At 42.0% G+C, this 21,035-nt stretch overlaps 1 pseudogene; it reads left to right on the top strand.

Moving 5' to 3' along the window:
* Positions 1–10,994: 10,994 nt before the first annotated feature.
* LOC109482557 overlaps positions 10,995–21,035 on the top strand; it is a 65,122-nt pseudogene continuing 55,081 nt past the window's right edge.

Genomic DNA, 21,035 nt, shown 5'->3' on the forward strand with positions numbered 1-21,035 from the left:
AGACTTTTTCAATTTGCTTCTGTGTATCTGGAATGCAAGTTTACATGGTGGGGTTCTTTTAGGACTTGGAGCTTACCTTCTTTTTTTTGCATCTTGTGGCTTTGGTCTTTCAGACTTTATTCTCTAGAGTACTTCAACTCCTTGTAACGATGTTATAGTCCTTTATGTCCCTGTTACAGCTATTCAGAACAGGCAAGGAAAAAGGCACTTGAGTATACCTCAAGAATACTCCACAAGGTCTTTGCTGTTGATACAATAAGAGATGTTTACATTAGGTAAGACTACTACTGTTCAGGGACATGTTAGAAAATGGCAACAATTGTCGTAGGTCTTTGATATCATAGTCTTTTCAAGCGGACTGTAGCAGAACCAACATTGAGAACTGGCATTTAGGTAACAAGACAGATGAATTTGTATGACACATGCTTCACTATCCCAAGAATGTTCTCAGTTTGCGATTGTATGACCATCGTACAGCAAATACGGGATGCGCCCTAAGGAAACGAAAAATGCGACCAACCTCTCTTGGGGCCCATCCGCCCAGGCTTGAGCGCTAGTTTGCTGGTAACACCGACGGCATTTTGGAACAATTTTAAACAAGAGTGATTGCACCAACGCAAGTTTAGTCTACATGTTGCAAGAGAACAGGCTTCCTGAGTCCTGACCCTAATTGTTGTAAGTCAGGAATTTTGGCAAGAGAACGCCATTCCCAGCAATTAGGTTGGCAGACATTGGCCATTATGTTAAGTCATGCTTGTCGCTTCCTATATCTACCGCTGCATCTCTGTTCTACCTCAGGGCTACAGCTGGAGCCATGGGGTTTGTACCAGGCATCTTTTGTTTTGGAGATGGATAAGCCAACTTTACTTGTGGTTTTGGTATATAGAAGCTGAGTCAACAATCTTGAAATGTTTGTGTGATTTTGTTTTCTTGAAACTGTATCTCTGTGCTTCGGTGTCATTTGGACCATGAAAATAACACACTGCAAAATCCTCCTTCCCATTCCTACAGTGTAATTAAATTTCCTCCAAAATAGGTGAACAGAATTACAGCATATCACGGATACCATTCATCAACTGTTTCCGCAAATGTTGAAAAAGAGAGATGAACACAAAGAAAGGTTACACTGCAAAGTCCTGGGGGCCATCCTGTGTTTAACCTGTATATTTAACCTTTAGTGTGCTATATACAGCCAGAATAATAAAAGAGTTTACACATGGAGAGAATGTGTCACATGTGACAGATGGTCTAAGGGCTGACTAGGTCCCAGTCTTACCATTTACCTAGCAGGTGGTTCTCATGGCTGGTTGCCAAAAAGCTTCATCTCCCTGGGAGGTCTCTACAGTCCGCAGTACATGTATGTTGTCGTCTTTCTCTCTTTTTTAGATGTATGTACTTGTCTCCTCAGCTTGGCAAGTGGCCTGCGTCAAAGTCAGTCCTTGGTCTGCACAGCATCATACTTGCATAAATGTATGCCCAATCAAATGCAAAGTCAAAAGACCACTTCTGGGCACCAAACTAGGTCAGTGGCAGGTACAGATCACTATATATAGAAGATGGCAGTGAACATTGGTTTTCAAGGCTTGGGAAGGGGAAAAAAAGGTGCTCTGTAATTCGGTAGAAAGAAACTGTTTAACTCAGAGACTGGTGTTTGGACAGCTTTGGAGCTTGAAATGGTACAAGATGTGTCAAACCTCTAGATGCATAGAAAAGACCCCAACCTGGCAGCGTATCAAGATGAGTGTGCTTGACTGAGAATGCAAGCTGTGGCCAGGCCACATTGTCTTACCAGCTATTGAAAAAGCGCCACTGCCCCAAAGACTGAGTGTGCCCTTTTACTGGATGTGTTACAGAGTGTCCTTTGGATTTTCCTTGTCACTGGTAGGGTACATAATTATACACCCTTTGATACCTGACACCAGGGTCTGCTGCTGTCTAAACAACTGGTCAGCCCACTGGTCATCCCATCTGGTCCACCTTGTAGAGAGACTCTCACTTTCTTCAAGTGATACACTTGGATTGGTTACAAAGGACATGCTCCAATGTACTTTGGGAATGCCAGTGGAGCTATTGAAGATGTCACATGTAATAAGATGTTTGTAAAGAGTTTCAACATTTCTTCTGGTATCCATCTCTATTTTAGACCCAACTTGTTCCAACAGTGACCTAACAAGAGTCAGAATAATATTCTCTTGGTTCTGAATACTGGTTTAGCTGACTTTTTTAGTTTTTCAACCTGATGTAAACAAACTTCTAGCTACTTGTACTTGTTTTCTGCCAGGCGGCTTGTGTGTCATCTGAAAACAAAGGTGTTGTTGAGGGGGTTCACAGATAACCATCTTAGTAAAACACTTTCCTACAGATGAGAGACTGAGCAGAGACAACTATTGCCATTAAGCTCAAAACACATCACCAACCCTTTCCATTACCTACAACAGACCATCAATGTTGCCCAACATCTCTTCCTTTTGATGTCCAGTTGGAGTAAGAACAGATGAGGACCATACCCATCTCTCCAGACCCTTTGTGAGAGATAGCCTTATCAGTGGTGTACTCTGTCTACAACTTGTGTTGTGACTGAAGGCGATGAAGTGATGAATACCACAGTAAGGCCATCTGCCCTGGCCTGTCACCGCCTCTTCTGCCCACAGCCTGTTGTGGCGTAGTGGTAGAGCGTTGGACCATAAAACGGCGAGACCCGGGTTCGATCCCGAGTTGTACCCAGGACACGTCTGGACATGCGCCCTGATGTGCTCTTGGGAAAGGCACTTAACACAACTTTCCTCACTCCACCCAGATGTGAATGGGTACCCAACTTCGGTTGGGGAAAGTCGCCTGGTGGCGCTGAATGACAGCCACACAGACCCTTGCGACAGTTCCACAAAAAGTGTGTGTGGAGCAAATATGTTACATGCATGTATCATGTGTATTATGTGATTTTGTAAAACCTGTATCAATTCAGCGCTTTAAAAGGCTGTGATTACACAGGTAACTTTTGACCAATAAACTTTATCATAATTATTATAATTATAAAAATTCATAATGATTATCATTATAACTAGCCTATACTTTCACTAAACTACGTATACATCCATATGCACTCTTCCTCTGGATTCTCGTCATGCTGTATAGTACATGATTGACATCTGGGTCAGGGTTTCCTACAATATGATCTTATCAATGATTGCAAAATTATGTTTTAGTTGAATGTTTGCGGTTGAGATAAGGATGGGTTGTTGTTGGTTTGTGCTTAGGTCTTGAATTACTTGGGCCACCTGGTGGCTTTCCTTGGTGCTGCAGCAGAACTTCTGGTTTTTGTACCTTTTACAAAATGCAAGGGTCCCACAGACTCAACAATGGACACTGCATCAATGCCACCTGAAATATAGAGAACTTTCCCATTGGAACCATCAACAATAGACTGATAACAATATAGATTTTATTTTGGGTCATATCAACATAATAATGAACTTTCTACTCCCTTTCTTGAACACCAAATCTGTAGACTAGCCCATCTGTGGCAGGTCTGTTCACACTACCTCTCCCATGGTGGCTCAAGAGGTCCTTTGTCCTGACTCCAGACCATTCTTAGCCACTCCTAGAGAGGTAATTTAAAAGTCTAGTTGTTTTCAAGGACCATTTGACTGCCTTTGATGTATCAACACTCCAACCTGTTGTTACACCTACATTGTACTTTTCAACCTGCTCTCATAGTGTCTTGCTGGGGGATGCCAATGACCAGTGTGTAGCAGGCTGGAATGTACCCCTGGCCAGAATGTTTCGGCCTGTTACACCTGGACTCTATAGTATCAATAGCAGTGAATATCTATAGTATATCGGTACGTTCTATAGTAAAGTAGTTATCTTCTCCTCTCCCATTACCTTGTACCTAGGTGTATCTCTTTACCCCATACCAGGGTATCTATACTCTCCAAGCAGAGGTTGGTTGGGAAGATAGTAACACTTCTATCATGTGTCCCGTTTACTGTCTCACTGGTCTATGGGTAGGGAATAGTGAAAGAAAACAGGGCATACATGTATGATAGAAAGGTCACAATCTTCCCCACCAACTTCTGCTTGGAGTTGGAGAGTAGGTATCTGCTGTTTGGACAGATGACAACCCTGCAAATGAACTTGTGACAAGGAATGCCCCACACCATCCCTCAACTGTCACTTGTGCAAGCAAGCAAGGCAGCTCAGGTCCTCCTCCATGTTCACTGGGCATACCAGAAATAAGACCTGAATAGTTCCACCAGCTAGTGTTACCTCATGTCCATGCACTGTTGACCTCTTCTCTCCTGCTCTGCTGGGAAAAAAGAAATTGGTAGCTGCATTACTGTTATATAGTGTTTCACAAATGTCTGTGTATATATATAGTCTGTCATTTTATGTGTGGTCTATGTATATGTCTGGATCCTTTTACAGGCCAAGTGATCCTGAAACATCTGCATAATTATAGATTTTAAGGGGGTCTTTTGATGTAGTGAGTGCACTGCAGTTTAAATGTCTACATCTTTTCATGGGCCAGTTAGCCTAAAGTAAAGTGTGTAGTAGCCAAGCTTTTATATGTTGTATGTTGTAGGGTATATTGACTCTACTCTGCTTCCTCAATATTACAAACTGTAACTGTGGAACTTTAGATTTCTGTATGTACCAGGTATAGAAATGAGAAATAATATTAAAGAACAGGTATGTGTGAGATTTGTGGTGGGAGGTTAGTGAGGGGGATACATTCAGTTTGGGGGAGGTGGTGGTGGTGGGAAATACAACATTCCAACATGCCTTTCTGATACTTCGAATTCCATTTTGTTCTTTGAACTTTTAAAGGTCTTTATTATAAATCTGTAGGTGCAATGTATAGAGGGTCTAGTACCCCACCCTAAGGATTACTTTGCATTTTTACTTGCAAAGCGACTTACAGATCTCTCACAGTACATTTATTGCAATGGCTCATCTCCACTGTTTCCCAGAAAGACAGTGTTTTCTCCAGGGGCAGTTTTGGTACTCCCCCATCCATCTACATCACCAATCAGCCCTGTCCTGACATCTGATCCCACCAGATGCCACGGCACACTGGCCAGGGCAGCAGCGGAACAAATGAATATAAAAGCAACTGCCCTGATGGCACCATGTAGTTTACACAGGTGATTCTAAGTAGTGTTGATCCCCACAGAAAATGATGCCAAAGAAAGCTGTACTTGTCAATGGTAACAAGAACAAACAGGAGGGCAATGGGATAGTGGTACTCTTTGTCTAACGTTCACTGTAAGTGTGTAAGTCATTTGCACTTCTGCGGTCAGTTCTGTTTCGAGATGGGGAGAAAAAGGAGGTCACAGTCTTGTGGTAGTTATAACAAGTCTGTAGTACAGTAGTAATACTTTGAAACTTGTATTTTCAGTGTCATAAACTTCAAGTGGAGAAGTTGCTATAAAAGACGAAATAAAACTACCCAAAATAAAACCACCATAAAAGTTAGAAGATTTACAGTAGTCCTACTGACAGTTTCAAAGGGTTCAGTCTGGTAGGGCTGTGCTGATAGCAGTTTGTCTGTAGGGTCAGAGCAATATATTTTGTAGTTTGTGCTCAAGAAGTTGTTTTAAGGCGGTTAGGGTCAGTCCTGACCATGGGAAAAGGAGCACCCGAAAACCAGGCAGATGAACCGAGACTCGGTACTAGATATCAGATGGTCTCGTCCTGAGAAAACTCCCGAACCTGACACGATGTTGGCCGCTTGTCAGCAGATGTAGCAATTGAAGAAGGGTGCGGGACACGGCTAGTCAAAACACACAGCCCCTGTAATGAGAGGAGCACTGTCTTAGCTACATAAATGGCTTATCAAGCTCAGGGGACTGAATCATCCTGGGGCAATCGCTAGTGACCAACTCCATTACTAAATGGGTATCTTCTGAAAACCACGCCTTTGATGTTGACCTTGTGTGTGATGGGGAAGCCAGCGTGTGAATCTCATCAGTGATATCACGTTACTGATGCACCTCTGAGGAGAGACATACTGTACACAGTAGTCTCTCAATGTTTAAAGTAGCTGCTTCATACACAACAGAAGCCTTGTATACTGTATAGTGGTTGTACTTGTACCCTGTCTTGTTAGAATGCAACAAGGCAGATGAAAGGACACTTAAGTCATGGGAGATGCTCACATTAGGGAATGGACTTGGCCTTGTTTTGTACTGGTAATTAATCATAATCATCGTCCATGAATAGTTTTGGTCCCTCAAGGTCAACCATTTTCCAAAGGATTGATCACAAGTGGTTTTAGAGCAAAATGAATGAAAAGAAATGTATGTTGATGATGATGATGATGACTGGTTTATTATTCACATAAACAAATACATAGACATACAGGTTTAAAAGTTGGTGGCAGCCTAAATGGCTGAATTGTAGACTTAAATGTTATGTTAATTTTAGTACCTGATCAATGAAAAAATTGCACACGCCAGATCTAAAAAAGTTTATCATTTGAACACTCCCTCCTTCCCTCTCTCTTAAGTCAAACTATGATGCTCTGAACATGACTTAACTGATACAAATGACAGCCAATTTTAAATAGCTTGTGAGATTACTCCGACAAGATGTAGCGTAATACTTTTAAGACGAACCGAAGACTATCTACAGGAAGCATCTTGAACCAGCTCATGCCCATCTTGAGTTTCTGATAGATTGGGGAAACCTGTTAAGTAGTGTTTTGGCCTGGTTTCTTATGTAAAATGCTCCTGCCTAGGTCCAGGATTGAGGCCAGTCATGCAAGCATGTAGTCCATACACCAAAACACCTCCTCCTTCCAGAACGTGGTGACCATTTCACAGTCTAGCAGGCAGGAATCCGGAAGAGGCCTTTCCTCTCCAGTTGTTCAGTAGGGCCACACCGACTTGATTTTATGGATGACATCCTCTGAAGACCCCCAAACTAGTGCGCGCGGGTGTATAAAAGAAAGCCAGCCAAAAATAAAAATGCTACTAAACCACAGGAATACAAAGCTGGTATCCTGAATTTGCGGCAGTACATAGCGAGTTATACGGCAAGCAGGCACATGCTGGCTTTTTGCGGAATTTATGAATCGGCACTGTGTGCATGTACTGAGTTCTTGAGTTGCGGAACTTCGGTAGCCTGGGTGTCATCCTCCATTGCTACCACCAGCTCCGTATTGTTGATAACTACCATGGACTACTCAGGCCAAGAGCCAGGCTAGTGTCTCAGAGGACTTTTTCTTTTGAGAACAGGCGAAAATCAGTGCGCACGTGGATGTCATACATGAAATTAAGTCGGTATCGCCTATGCTTGCGGTCAGTAAAAGTCACATGTTAACAACAACTGTTGTTCCAAAGACATTCCGGAGAGATGTAGGCACAGCTTTAAAACCTAATGGGGGAACCATTACCACTAGCTGTAAAATGAACAAGACTCTTAGCCAATAAGACTTCTCGTCTCAGCTGGTCAGTGGTGTTTGGCCAGGACAAAGTCTTGGAAGCAAACAGTAGCACATGTGGAATCAAGGAGCTTTAAATTTAGTACAGGACTGTAGTTAAAGCTTCTTGACGCTACCAAAGCAAGGCATTATAACTGGGTGCAACACAATATCAATCATTTTGTTTTCCACCTAGTTTGGACCAAAATTGAAGTTCAAACATCAATGTATAAAGTAACATTTCAGTCTTCATTCATTAAGTTTTTTCTAAGCCTCCCCAATATTGCTACCACCTAACTTTACATGTACATGTATCGTTATCTATCATAGCTGTCTCCATCTTCTTTCTATGAAAAGAAAACACTGATATAGTGCATGAAAGCACCAAAAAGGATCCCTACTATTGTAAGTGCAGTAGGTTCTTTATCTTGCTCAAGGTGTTGCTCTCTGTAAACCCTGGATCTCCTGCTTTGTTCCATTGGACAGGACATCCCTAAAGGAAGCTAGATACTCATTTTCACTTGAGACAAGTGAGGAAATTGGGGTAATTGGACATTTCCCAACGGCATAACACTGGGACCTGTTAGGGATTGGAACCCAGAACCTTTAGATTCTGATTAAGAACCCTCCCCACCACAAGGCCACCATGCCAGCCCTGGTTAGTAGCACTGGTTAGCCTTCAGGCTTGTGTGGACCCCTGGCCGGCCCTGTCCTGGTAGGGTTACCAGGTGTTTACATGTTTCGCAGGCCTTGTCAACACACTGGCTTTGTGTGGAAGTGACCTCTGAAAGGGGTCAGTAGTGGAGGCAGGCATCATGAAGACTGGACAGGTAGAGTAGACCCGGTTAGCTTCCGTGTAGACAAAAGAAGCAGACTCCTAATGCTCTCTTTAGAGGGTCCCTCCCAAACAGAGTAATATTTATGTCCCCGCCGTAAATAAACCCACCTTTTATGTGAAGACGTTAAGTGACCGCAAAGTTTTCTTTATGTGTTTGTTTTGTTCGGAGTTTATATACAGCCGTAGGTAGATTCAAAGATCTAAAGTGGTTTAGGTTCCACAAAGCCGATGGCGTGCTCTTGTTTGATGTGTTTTCCCAACATACAAAGTGGTTTTCATTCTCATTCAGTTTGCTGGCTTAATTTATTGTGTGGTGAATGGAGTAGAATGGATTCTAGTATTGAATCAAAATATACCGCCGTTGTGGCATCCATAGATATCACTTCCTCCATAGCCTTGGCGCTACATGCACAAAAAGTGATGACAGATCCCTTTTGTGGAGCACGCTTTGCAGGGATCACCATGTTGAAATCTTAAACAAATCCAAACACAGTATGGGGCTATATGTGTTTAACTATTATATCATACCTGGTTGCATTTTTTGGTTTAGGGACACCAAATTTACTTGGGTGGGTATGACATAAATAAAATACAACACAGTGTATTCTGCATCACCCTCAGTCCAAGCTCCCGCAAGTCGGATTGCTCGATCGATCGAGTAGGATGATCCAACTTGTGGTCAGGCTGGTACCTCAGTCGATATGGAATACACTGTGTTGTATTCTATATGTATATTTTAGAACAGGAATTGGCAAGAAACAGGAAAATGAATTGGTGTTGCTGGAGCAACTTTGAAAGTGAATGTTAAGTGTTTCATCCAAGATGAGTCAAAGTCGCGTACCCGGTCACATCTGGTCTGACTTCCGCAACATTGGTGGAAAAAGTTAACCCTCATAGTGTCACCTGCCTAAAGTCTTATCAGTGGTGACACTGGCAGGGAGGGGGGTTGTAGGTGGGATGGAAAACATTTGTCATGAGACTTGCATAGTTCAATGAGTTAAAATTCAAGTTTTGACTCTAATTGCTGCTTGCAACACACACATTGACACAAGTCAGAATGTATACATTATCCTGTGAAATAATTGGTGCCTTGCAATCTAGAATGATTAGAAAACTTTCTCTTTGATACGTTTGACCTACAAAATATGAAGATCTAGTAGATATACTGCCACCTGTCAAGTAGTTTATCATAACATCTGTCCTGAATTTCAGCCAAATATTAAAAAACAATGCCAAATGTCTGCCGTTGAACTCTCATAATGTTGATTTATATACCAATATGTAACATGTTGTTCAGCTCAAAATTGACCAAAATGTCAAGCTGAAATGCTCACTCCTGGCATAAGGGCCTCATTTTGTTCAGTGATTACTGTAAATTCATTTAGCTTCACGACACTTGAATTTGGCAATTGAATTTGGCAGCAAGAGTTTGCTACGTCTTTGAGTGAGTGCTTGAGACAACAGTTTTTGCAGTATGATTACTAGTTTGTGTAAAATGTCTCTCAAAACCATCTCCAATATTTCTCGATTGACGGTAAATCTTCCATGGCAGCCTCTCTTGATTCACTTCTGCCCGGCCTTATAACACCCAGCCTGTTAGGTGTAACCAATCTTGATAGGGAGAAACATAACGCTACAAACTATAAGATTCACACATGACCTTTCTTTTCATCTTGAAGCATATAAATGTCCTTAGGATCAAAGCAGTAGCCTCAGCTGTTGCTATCAGACATGCATGTGGATGTTAACAGTATGAAGCACCTCTCCACACCCGGTCGTGTAAATTTTACATGTTTGAAATCTGTTGGTAGAAAAGGAAGGTGTATGGTTTCTCTTTCTGCCAGTCTCAGTTAGTTCGATGTCAATCACGGCTCTGTCTGCTTGGGAAGGGTCAAGACTGGGCATCCTTGATGTATTGTTGTGTTTGTGATGTCATCAACGTGGGTCTTCCGCTGACCATTGTGATGACCTCCTGCCGGTGTTTGTCCTGGCTTTGGCCGCCGGTAGGGGTCAGTCTCGGGGTCCATGGAGATAATAGTAATAAAAGGAAACTGCATTGTTCTGTATCCGCTGTCTTGAGTTCACAGTTTTCTTCACTTTGAAGTTCTTAAGTTACAGAGAAATGGCTTCTTCGAAGTCTCAGTAGATGTCTGACTCAATGAATGACAATGTAAAGTACCATGGTCTCAGATCAATGTGTGGAATACTACGTTAAAGTTAAACCGATGTTATAGGACAAAGCCAAACGTTGTGAACATTGCATGCTTCCCTCTGTGAGCACCACCTGTTCTCTGCCCCCTCGACTTGGCCACCATCGGTACCATGTTGTATAAACACTCATTTGCTTGAGGCTTTTCACTCCAAAAGTTATGGAAACAAGCGACTGTTATGTAAGCGTGATGCACGCTTTATATACTGCTGGTTGGCATAACTACTTCCCAGACTGTAATTGGGCTGGAGGAGGGAAACAGCAACATCACTCCTGTGTTTTGATACTCGGCAGATAGTCGATGATTCATAGACGGCCGGGAGCCTGACTGTTCTCAAGTGCGAGCCGTGTTTGTTGTACTCGTCAAGTGGCAGACGTCTTCCTTACGACAACGGGAGCGGTCGGACTTGTGGGACATTTGATTGGGTGCCAAAGGAAACGAGATTTAGACGTGTAGGCAAGTACGAGTGAACAAAAGCGGCCGCGGGCGGATACCGCTGTGCTGAACTGATCCGGAATGATGGTCACCATTTATAGGAGATGGAGCTGGTCCAGGCCGCCCCTAGCTGGTCTGTCCTGAACCGTGTGATTAGCTCTGTTATAAGGAGACGTGCACAATGAACCACCCAGGACGGCTGCCAGCCAGAGAGAAACAGCATGCACCGTCGACCTGGTAGGTAGGTATCCAGTATAATCATGCCCGTGACCAAAGCTTTCAAAGGAGCAAACCTTTTCATTTGTAGCCAGTCTTCCTTTCTGGCCTGTTATCAAGTTGTTGCTTTTCTCCCCCAAGTTATATATACCCCTCTGATCTTTCCTTAGAGACCAATTAAGTTGGAGCAATATATCTTTCCAGGAATGTCAAATTGTTATGATACAGTACCAATGCTTTACCAATCTACGTTCTTTGGTTTATATCTTAATTTGAGCTCTAACACGCTTCTCGTCAGTCCTAATTGATATTGACATGTAGCTGTCTACTGTGTGCTTTCACTTAAGGTTTTAAGGGCATAGATATCAACAAGACCTTTATCTTATCAGCGATGGTTGTGTTGGTTGTTGGTTTCCCATAGAGACTGGTGGATCTGTGCAGTACATTTATGTGATACCAGGATTGGCTATGTCAGTACAGTAGAAGCCGCCACGCTGTGAGGGTTTGACCCATCGTCTATATTAAGGTAGAAAAATCCCGGAGACCCTGGTGGTGTTAGGCTCCGTAATATTAAAGATAATGCGTATTACTTTCCGTCATGTGAACCCGCCCTTGCCATGTCTTTAAATGCCAAGCGTCGGTGTTTGATTATTTAGGGATGAAAACAAAGTTGTACTAGAATAGCATGTCACTGCTGTTTTGGGTTTGTTGAATCTGTATGCTGGCAGCAGATTTTGCCTGGTGTAACAGCTTACATGGTCCCACAGTACGGGTCACCCTGCTTGCCATTGTCTACCAGCTTCTGAATAGGATTGTTACATTTTGCTGTATGGTAGTTTCTTCTCGAATAAGGGTGAACTGCAAGGTTGTAGCCTTTGCAAACTGAGGTAAAAGATGGTACAAAGGTCTCTTTAGCCACTTTTTAAGGTCGTAAGGGCAGTTGGTTGTTAATCTGGTAAATACATGCACTTAATTAGGACTAACTGCATGTTTTCTGTCACGACTGATAGAAATTGTACTCTGCCACACCAGGTCCTTGTCCCATGTACACAGCATATTAGACCCAGTTGTGGTCAGTTGTGGTTAGTTATGGTGTTTATGGCACACACCCCCATTTACACATGGGTGGAGTGAGGAAAGTACCGTATATCTTCTAATAAATAATGCACTTTTTAACGTTATATACACATAGACTTCGGACTTGTGCTCTAATAATCGAATCATGCTGTTCTTTATTTGCATTTCTCTCATCTATTCCCCTTCACATTTATATACTGTGCCAATTGCATGCTTGCTTCTTTTGCTGTGTATAAATGTAGCTGGAAAGTAGAAAGTGATGATGGTCTGAGTGTGACCAGCCAAGCTTGCCAGTTATGAAGGCAGTGGTGTAGAACTATGTTAGCTATGCCAGCATTTCTGGTTGACCTCTGTGTGAACTTCCATCTACTTGTTCTCATTCTTTCTCTCTGGTCTAATATACAACTGTAGGATATTTTATAGATGACATTCTTCAGTAATGAAATTTTCTGCCTGCTGACCAAGCTTCCTATGAATGTCATTAATTTTCCAGTAGGATGTGGCTTCCGTTGTGGCCACTGTCCTTGTAGAGAACTCGTATAACTTATTGGTATTCTGTCCAACTGTACCTCCATTGACACATTAGACTTTTGTTACTGTAGATTCATTTGAGTTTGAAGCACTTCGTAAGTTGTATGGTGGAGAGATCTTGCAGTATCTCAGCAGAATTTATGTTTAAAAATGAGGTGCAAGGTGAGATATATATGTTTTGCCTTGTATTTTTATATGTCTAATGTATATTTGTCAGAGGTATCCACAAACTTTATGTGAAAATTGCAAAATCTACAGTAGTCCAACTCCTGTCATCCTGACTTTTTCACACATCCGTTTCCATGGTCAGCCCTAATTGGATTATATACCTGAGTTTTTATTAAATTCCCCAGTGGAACTGGAAGTTTTTCCTGATAGTGGAGGCATTTCTTCCTGTTATTAGTGTTAAGCATTAAATCTCTGTCCCTCCCTTAACCATGAACCTGAGATTAATCAGACTGTTGAAAAACACAAGGGCATTCCCTTGTCTTGGTTCATGTCCAGATTGGTCTGTCGCCAAACATTTGGTCTTTCTCAAAACGTTTTCAAATTGTTCTTTTCCAGCCTGTGTTTCTGCCATTGTGTGAATGTTCTTGTAGAAATGCTAGACAAGGATAAATGCCAACAAATTAATATATTTCTGTTTCGTATATAATGATTCTCTCTCCATGATAAAACACAGGCAACTCTTAATTGCCAGCTGCTAATTCAGAACAAGATGTTCCCCTCCTGATCCCTGCCTCCAAATTAGAGGTGGCTAAGTTGTACCAGACGTCCGCCCTTGAAGCACACACATCCCCACTTCCTGCTGTAGTTTATGTGCCCAACTCCCATAACATGCCCGACCTTGAAGCCAGTGTAAAACTGTTCTTATCTGCACCAGACTGGCTTTGCAGGGCAGTGTCAGAAGGTGTGAGTGACTACACCAGTGGCTTAGGCCACACCAATTTAATTTGTTGGTTCTCGGATTTGCCTCTTCATTTTTTCCTGATTTGCAAAAAAAAAAAAATTCTGGTTCTGAATCAACTAAAAAATGCTCCTATTTTGACCCCAATAGTCCTTTTCTTCCTTGTTGTTACAGTTTTTCCATCTGTTAATGCAGTGGTTTGATTAAAAGTTCAAAATTCATTGTTTAAATATCAACTCAGCCTTTTGTGTTGACTTCATGGCTCCTATCATAGCATTTGGGGCTATAATACGATGCCTAGACCTGTTTTTTTTTTCACCCTGTCGCTTCATATTTTTTCTGAAAAGTTCTGAGAAACAGCAAATTAAATCGGTGTGGCCTAAGTATGAGGACTAATGACCACTCAAAATGCCAGGTCTTTCCTTATCCACACCCAGACAGGTGGCTGGAGTAACTTCTCCTGTACTATCTCCTGTGTCAACTCTGACTCTTGATAGCTGACAACATTAGGATATATCAAAGCCGTTGCCCTGGAAGAACGCCAAGTCTGTCCAAGGACAGGCCAGTTCCCCCAGCACAACTTTCCAGAATGACATGGGACAAAAGTTAGGAAAACACATTCCTGCACCCACCTGTAGGTATGCGGTCTGTACTATTTTAAAGACATTTTAGATTATGACGGTCTTGTTCATGATTTTTCTTTCTGACCACCATTTCTTTTCTTTGCTTTCATTTCTCTTAGATTCTCAGGCCAAATAAGTTCCATCCAAATATTTTCCAATATTTTCGAAATCATATTCTGAAAGAAAATGAAACACCATTTATAGCTTCATAATTCAATGCTGGAAAGGGTTAGGAGACAAAGTTACGAGGTTAAGTTTTTATCCTGTCCATAATCAAGCAGTCATAAACACCTACTGCAAACCTTTTAAAATTCACAGCACTTTAATGTTCAATAGTTTACATTTCAAAACCATCACACAGTCAACAATACAGATTTCTGTCAGCAATGTGCTTACTACAAACTTTAAAACATGACCAACACCTTCTTTCTACCCTACTGGTGATTTAGATGTAATTTACAGTACTCTCTGAGTCATATAGGTAATGAAACGTCATTGCCACTTGCAATTGCTTGTCTGCCTAATGAGTTCCAGGGACATTCCAGCAGACCTCAGCCCCAGCAGGGCGCCCTCGGAGGCAAGTGGCAACTGCCAAACTGTATGTTTCATAGTCAACCCATTCACCACACTGTGACCTGCCAAGTCTACTGGCATGGTGGGGTGCCGGGGAGCAGGGCTTGTAAAGGGGTGGATCCTACACCATCTCTATGGTTGTAGTTGTAGCAAATGGAGATCACTAACCCCTTTTATAGCCTTAACCTTGGCAGTTTGGTCAGGAGCATCCTTGTTGGGCAGATAGCACTCACGCCTCTGTGAGCCAGCCTTAAATCAGACTTTGCCCCTCCCACACATACAAATGCATAAAAAAAAAATTATCAAAATGCGATATGACATAAATCATGGTTGTGGCAAATACCCTTACTACTGTGGTTGTTCTTTAGGATCAGGTACAATGTAATAGTGTTCTTGATTGGGCACTTAGTTTTACTGGCTATGCAGATACAGATAGGATAGCTGACAGTTCCATGGTGTATCTAACATGTCATGTTCATTTTTTTATGCTGTTAAATGATGTTTTGAAATGAGACTGCAGCCCTATTACCAGAGTATTGTACTGAATTATGTGGCGCAATAAAAATCAAATGCACTTGAGTAATGCAAAGGAATACAGAGCATTTGCTTGCAGTGCAATAAGTTGAATATTTACTGTGTCTTGGAAACGTTTACTGTCATGATTATGAGACAAGGTCAGTCTGCACTCTACAACACCTTTCTCACATTCAAGTTTCAACCAAATCAAATTCAAGGCTCCAACCTTGGTGCAGAAGTTGAACCTGGGTCAGGTTGCTGAGAAAACAGCCCTGGACTACTGACACCCTTCTTGTCTGTCTGGGCTCTCCAGGGTCAACTGTGTTGGTGGAGGATGTCGTAGATCTGGGGAGGGTAAAATTGTTTTAAATAGTCCCTTTGCGGGATTCAATCAATATGCACATGCAAACTATGCACATGTCCAGTTAGAATAATCGAAAACTGAATTCCTTGTAGGTACACACATAATATATCTTGCACAATTTATAGACTGTCGATCCAACTGAAAAGTTCAGACAACTTCTGGGCACCTTTGAACCACACCTGAACTTCTGACGTCAGGTATCCGGAGGGTTCAAGGTCAAAGCACACAGAAGTGAGTCCAGGTTCAGATGCCTGATGAAGCCTTATGAAGACGGTCGGAAGTCTGTATGGTGAGTGACTGCATGGTCTGAAAACTTTACAACATGTTTGTTATAGAACTTAGCAACTTGCCACATGTTCGTTACGGTGAGTTAGTCTGATTGGTTTGACCTTGAGCCGTAATGCACTCTGGGGGCAGGCCTGGACTCTTCTGAAAGGAGTGTTGTGTCTTCTCTAATGTGCTCAAGGTGTGGCTTTCCTTAAACATGGGATTAACAGCTTACTACTTTACCTCTCCTAGGGACTGTACCTCCCAGTGATGGCATAACCCTGTGACCTGGTAATGTACATTCTGGGATACTGACATACCTTCTAGACCTTGCCTAGAAATTGGACTGAGCCTGTAATAATAATACTCAAGAGCCCAAGTCTAATCCCAAGGGCTAAATCGCAATCCTCCAGACATGTTTATTTTCCTTTATTATTTACAGAATTCCATTGCAAGTCCGTAATGAGTAAACATTTCCAGGTAAAAGCATTCCTGGAGTCCTGGTCGGGTGATCTGTCGGTAGATAAGATACCTGTCCTTACAGAAGTCTTTAATCTCATCTTCCTTGGTCTGTGTCTTTGTCCCTTTGATGATTTAAGAATGCCTGTCAGCCATATTATGTATAAATGCATCTATTTCTACCTGTACTTCCAGGCTTGTTGACATCATTGTAGTCTTGGTTCTCCCATCATTCCCAATGGATGTGTGAATGTGTGAATACAGTCAGATTCTGAACGAAAAGTCTCTGTGGCAGACGCTTCAGACAAATCAGAGGCAATGTAGCTTATCAATTTTTCTTGTCACGAAGACTTGCTTGTGATGTAATTTTTTGGACACCCAATGGCACATGCCACTTCCCAAGATCTGTCAAAGTCTGCCACTGATTAGCAATACATGATTTATACATACATGTAGCTATGTAGTAGTAGTAGTAGTAGTAGTACGGTAGTAGTAGTAGTAGTAGTAGTAATCCATTCTTTATTCTCGATATGCTTGTTCGGTCATACGACTGGTTTTCGATGTTTTTAGAAATGGTTCTTACAAACTTCTTATGTTCATCTGACTGCCCATCCCCGTGGGTCTCAGAGAGTGTGCCTTGTCAAGAATTCAGATCTTATGAGTGGGGATAAAAGTATGAAACATTTGCTGATATTTGTGGTGGAGTCTCCTCCATGGATTCTGTCTGGTGAGTTCTATTTTGTAAATGGAGGCTGGATTAATCATCCAATGACATCATGACACCTACCTACATGCAAATAGTTGTGGTCAAAGATACAATCCCGTGAGTCGTAAATCTAGCCAGAATTAATTTTAGCTACAAACGTTCTTGTTGTAATAATTTAGCAATGCTTGCATACTATTTGCATACATGTATTTTGTATATTGTACTGTCACCTTTTTGGACAGATTATTGACACTATCATTATACGTTTGTTAAGTTTACTGGATGACTGTGGAAAGCTGTGCATGTGGCTTCTCTTGAAGTAATATAGTATCATAGAAAACATAGTTATCATGCCAATGCCACAATATTTGTGGAAGCGGTGTGTGGTCTTGGCCTAGAAAGACAGACACACACAGGGATGATAGATAGGAGCAACTGTGGCGTGCTGCTTCCTATTGTGAACAACAACATCCCTACCCTGGGTCTAGGAAGTACTAATTAGTCGATCCAGCTGAGATAACGAGGGGTATTGTTTTACTTAGGGCTTCCTGGATGGGAGGGATGTTTGTCCAAAAATCCAATCATCCTGTTGATCCATCAGAGATCTGAGGCTGACACTATTGTAAATATTTTGTAATGAAGAACAGATGAAAAGGGATAAATTCTTTCTTAAAGATCTGTCTGATAAGATGGTATGTCATGGAGACAAATGGATGAGAAGCTGAGGATGGATGAAGCAACATAAGCTTTGCATTTTGAGAAGATGTTCCTGTCTAACAGTTTTAAAATCTTCTAAAGGGAAATGCAACATACAGATTAGTAGTTGTGGTGCACTTGTCAATGTCATACCTGAGGGGGATGGGTGATACCCGAGGCTGAGGGATGGTAAAAGTGGATTTACGCAAAGCAAGAAGCTGTTTCGATGGTGGTGCAATGTGGCTCATTTTTTTCAGCCAAGAAAGCTCATGGCAGAAACTCTGGACATAAAACCACAGTGAATATTTCAAGCGTTACAGTAGTCTGTATCTGATATGAATAGAAGAGTACTGATACACATGTAGATCTAACCAGCTGCCCTAATTGTTTAAGATAAATGTAGCCCTAATGGACCACTTAGAAGGAGAGTATGCGATGGTATTACACACTGCTAGTAACATAATCTGTCTTTTCTGCCCTACAGCTTTTGCTCCTTAACATTACTGGCCTTTGTTAGAAGATACAGTGATACAGAACTACCAGTATTACAGATTTATAGTGTTATGCTTTTCCCCGGGGTGAAAGCACATCACCTGATAAGGACTTTAAAGAAGTTTTAAGAAGTTTTAGGTTTCTATATAAAGGGAATGTACATTGTATTAAACTAATGGTTTTTTTAATAGGGTGATTACAGACTTTTATCAAAAGTGGACATGTTCCTTTATAAAATGTTCTAAATGCATACATGATCACCTGAAGTTTTGACAAAGAAACTCTTGCCACCTTTTACCACACCTGTGCTGTAATGATGTGTCTTACACAGTCTGCAGTGACCTCTTGACACTTGTAAGTTAGCAGCGCCTTCTAGTAGCTACAGTCATTACTGCATGTTGAAGTAACTTTTCATTTGATTGCCAGTTACTCCACAGGCGCTAGGCCACCGAGTTTTTGTTGAAAACTATGTTGTTTTGTAAACCATTAAAAACTATTTTACAACTTGATTGTTTTGCATATGTTATAACATACACTATGTACTCACTCACTCCGTTGCAATCACAATCCGTTGAGTCATACACTCTGACAAACACCGTGAGCTCGGTCCGTTGAAAGATTCACGAGAATCATACACTGAACACAAACACCGTGAACACGGCCCGTTGAAAGATTCCCGAGAATCGTACACTCAACACACACTGTGAACTCGGTCTCCAACCTGACGTGGATTCCAAAGAACCATACGAACATATACCGAAGATTGCCGAGAGCCGAACGGCGACTTCCGAACGCTTTAGCTTGGTTAGGTACTAAGTACTAGTATACACTAGGTGCGAAATGCCATTTCAAAACATCCTATTTTCTGCGAAATGCCACAAGGAAAATAAAAGTCTGGATACTATCTATACTTTAGGGGTAACTATGTAGCCATGTAAACTTTCTTGGGTTACTATACCATATTTTAAAGAAGATATTAAGCATTTTGTAAAGTCCGATTTCCGGCGAACTGCGTTACCAGCAGTAAGACAATGACATCACCGCTAGCCAATCAGACGCACGGTAGGCGCCCACATTTCCCGCACGGTTCTAAAATGGAGACGGCCAGAAAGGCTACATCATACGACATTCTATGTGTAAATGTACTGCCAGGATGCTCAAAACACGTCCACAAACCCCACCGACATGTTTTCAGGTCTACATATGTCTCCCAGGCACGAGATTTGGAAAGTGTAGTTGTGCCCAATATCTCTATAGATGTACGATATCGTTGTCCTCTGAGTCTGGGGAGGCAGGGACCGAACGTGATTCTAAGTCACATTTTTGCTGCCACCCCAGTTGGTAACGCAGTTCACGGGTAGGTGTTTCCTACCCTGTCATCTTTTTTGAAGTTATCATCATCGCTTGCGCTAGCCCCGGCTTAGGGTTCTATCGAGTCGAGCAGCGGTTTTGCGAACGCGTTCGAATAACTGCGAAACCAGTTCTACTCCCGTCGGCCTTTGCGCCATCTATCTCTATCAGAACGCCGATTCGGAAGTAACAGCTAATAAGTAATGAGTGTGCTTTTTATTGTGTGATTCAGCCGACCAAGTACCCAGTATGTGTTATATATGTATGAGTATGGAGAATTCTCGGGAATCTTTCAACGGACTGTGTCCACGGTGTGTTGTGTTGAGTGTATGATTCTCGGGAATTTTCAAACTCAACCATTGACGACCGAGCTGAGATCAGCTGACGGTGAAGTGTTGAGTGTATGATTCTCGGGAATCTTTCAACGGACCGACCACACTGTGTTATGAAGGGTATGATTCTCGGGAATCTTGTACGGAGTGCACAGTGAACTTGTTGTTCAGTTACCTAAGTATATGAATTTGAATAAAGTAACAACGATCTCAACAAAAACTCGGTGGCCTATCGCCCATGGTTACTCAAGTCCATTACCTACCTGCCTTGATTTGGGGAATGAGGGAAACTGGATACACTGAAGAAAGCTGTGTTAGCAGAGTTAGTAGGAATGTAAGATGTTTGTAAGTTTGCGCAATATTCTGTGTATGCTACTACAAATGTACAGTGCTACCACATGTGTTGATGTTTATGTTGTTGTTGTTTTTCTGCAGGGGTGTTGTTGTGATGTTGCTGCTGCTCCAGCTGAGCTGGCTCACCACCTCACAGGCAAGACCAGACCAGGACACCTCATTCACAGACGGTAAGGACAAGTCTCCTTCATCTGAACATGCAGCTCTATGTAGCCTGCTACAGCTGATGTTGTTGATGACACCTGTTAACCTTCCAGTTTGTTTTCAGGTCATCAGTTATATATGGGGACCCACATGCCCTTTTCCGTAGAGCGTAATCAGCCGTTTAAATTCTACTTAGAGCGTAAATGACCGCTCTAATTCAGCATAATACGTAGCCAGCTCTCAAAATTAGCATAGAGCGTTATCGGGACCCATGCAGGCCCTTATATATCTTTTAAGCCAGGTACCAGACTAAGAAGGAAAAGAAAGGAACTCTTTTATTCAAGAGGGTCATCCCTATAACCTCCATTCTTGCTTTCATTTTGAATTTCCCTGTAGCCCTTGGAAACAAAACATTTGCACATGAAGCAAACAGCATCATCTTGTTTTTTGGAAGAGAAAATGGCAAAGGACAAAGACAAATGCAATGCTCATTGGAGTAGAGCATTAATGAATAATGATACA

Source organism: Branchiostoma belcheri, unplaced genomic scaffold, assembly GCF_001625305.1.
Source record: "Branchiostoma belcheri isolate BF01 breed outbred unplaced genomic scaffold, Haploidv18h27 scaffold6, whole genome shotgun sequence".
In the NCBI taxonomy this organism is placed as follows: domain Eukaryota; kingdom Metazoa; phylum Chordata; class Leptocardii; order Amphioxiformes; family Branchiostomatidae; genus Branchiostoma; species Branchiostoma belcheri.